The sequence below is a fragment of the Penaeus vannamei genome, chromosome 19 (assembly GCF_042767895.1).
Source record: "Penaeus vannamei isolate JL-2024 chromosome 19, ASM4276789v1, whole genome shotgun sequence".
In the NCBI taxonomy this organism is placed as follows: domain Eukaryota; kingdom Metazoa; phylum Arthropoda; class Malacostraca; order Decapoda; family Penaeidae; genus Penaeus; species Penaeus vannamei.
The window spans coordinates 17,981,028-17,983,527 of NC_091567.1; the positions used below are offsets into that span (position 1 = coordinate 17,981,028).

General features: G+C 35.8%; 1 protein-coding gene across 3 annotated transcripts in view; it reads right to left on the reverse strand.

Moving 5' to 3' along the window:
• Window positions 1-2,500, reverse strand: part of LOC113822426 (exonuclease 3'-5' domain-containing protein 2-like) — a 32,569-nt gene that overhangs the window by 7,340 nt on the left and 22,729 nt on the right. The gene's annotated exons all lie outside the window — the stretch shown is intronic.

Below are 2,500 nucleotides of genomic sequence, written 5' to 3' on the forward strand. Positions count from 1 at the left end.
CGATCCTAGAGCACAATCAAATTCTTGGAATGCTAAATTACTAGATGTCATAAATGAGCATTGCCTTTTCCAGAATGTAACAGACCATACCAGGATAAGAGGGCTAGATAGGCTGTCTATGCTTGACCTAATATTTACAAAGCATAACAACGATATTAAGGATATCGAGTACTGTCCTCCTTTAGGAAAAAGCGACCATGTAGTGATTTAACTAAAATACTGTCTGCTACAGGAAAAACTCATCGTAAGCAAAGAAAGAAAGGAAAAGTACAATTACAAAAGAGGTGATTATAGAAGCCTTAAAGATTTCTTTGATAACATAAACTGGGAAACACTTCTGGATGATGAGAACCTTGATGTTCAGTATTCAAAATTTTGTGAGATCAATAAAAAAGGAGTGGAAAAATTCATATCCAAATTCAAAATTGAAGCAAGAAATGGCCTAAAATGGTTCAAATACAAGAAAATGAGGGAAAAAAAGCATCTCCTTTGGAAAAGATTCAGAAGGCATAGATCTCAGGCAGCATATGAAAGATATAAAGTAGGAAGAAATGAGTATACCCAAACCATGAGATAGGCAAAATTAGACTTTGAAAAGGATATAATCAACAAATGTACAAGTCAACCAAAACTCTTCTTTAACTACATAAATAGTAAAACTAAAAGTAGGGATTAAATTAGCGCTATCAAAGACAATAACATTATATATTCTAAGGAGGAAGAAATGTGTGAAATCCTAAATGAGAAATTTCAGTCAGTGTTTGTTCAGGATCCATGCTTTGATATGGCAAATACCCGTACAGACGTAAAGAACATCGAAAATATCACCCTCAATAAGAACGAAATAAAAGATCTACTAAAAGGATTAGACAAGACCAAAGCAGAGGGACCAGATGAAATTTCTAACTGGGTTCTTAGGGAATGTGCCAAAGAGCTGTGTACTCCTTTATTGTTAATATTTCAAAATCCACTAAGACAAGGTAAACTACCAAAAAGTTGGAAATTTGCAAATGTTACACCCTTATATAAGAGTGGCGACAAACAAAACCCACTAAATTATAGACCAGTTTCATTAACTAGTGTAGTATGCAAACTGCTAGAAAGAATAATTAAAAAACAATGGGTTGAAATGCCTGAAAAACACGAAATGATATCAAATAAACAATTTGGTTTTAGAGAAGGAACGTCGTGTGTAACAAATCTCCTCTGTTTTTATAATAGAGTATCTGAAATATTACAAGAAAGAGACAGCTAGGTGGATTGTGAGGATGAAAGACTTTCTTCATGAAAGACAAATGAGCACAGTAATTAGAGGAAATCATTCTACATGGCGACGAGTAACCAGCGGAGTGCCTCAAGGATCCGTGTTGGTGCCGATTATGTTTACTATTTTCGTCAATGATTTAGAGTCAAGCATAAGCCCAGGTAGTTATCTGAATATGTTTGCAGATGACGCAAAGATACAAAAGTGGGTAACAGACAACGTCTCATACCAATGCCTCCAAAGTGACATCGAGAACTTATTCACGTGGAGTTGTACATGAAAAATGGAATTCAATACCAATAAATGCCACGTAGTCAGGTTTGGAGAAAGTAGAAATCACCACTATTCCAATACAAATTACAGGACGCAGTATTAGACACAGCTGACAGGGAAAAAGATCTTGGGATAATCATAAATAGAAACCTAAATCCAAATGACCATGTAAATGAAAAGGTCCACAAAATGTTAGGACTGATTGATTGAGAACTTATTCACGTGGAGTTGCACATGGAAAATGGAATTCAATAACAATAAATGCCACGTAGTCAGGTTTGGAGAAAGTAGAAATCACCCACTATTCCAATACAAATTAGGGGACGCAGTATTAGACACAGCTGACAGGGAAAAAGATCTTGGGATAATCATAAATAGAAACCTAAATCCAAATGACCATATAAATGAAAAGGTCCACAAAATGTTAGGACTGATTGCCAACATGAAGAGGGCATTCGTGTATGTGGACGAAGATATGGTAAAGAAGATTATTAAAGCAATCATAAGACCAGGTCTTGAGTACGGTGCAGTGGTATGGAGTCCACACTTGAAAAAAGATATTGACAAACTGGAAAGAGTCCAAAAAGCGGCGACAAGATGGGCACCTACCCTAAGAGATCTGAGTTACGAAGACAGACAACAAAAATTAGGACTTATTACCTTGGAAGAAAGAAGGAAAAGGGGGGACATGATTATGCTTTTCAACTGCATAACAGGAAGAGTGAATATAGATAAGGATGACTTTTTGATCTTGAACACAAGAAGAACGAGAGGACACAACAAAAAGTTGAAAGTAAAAAGAGGTGATAAAGATGTCAAAAAATATAGTTTCCCAAATAGAATTACTGAATCGTGGAACAGTCTCCCCAATCAAGTAGTGTGTGCCAAAACTGTGCATCAATTTAAAAAGTTATACGATAATTTAAATATAGCAGACGGGGCCACCTGAGCATAGCTCTTCTC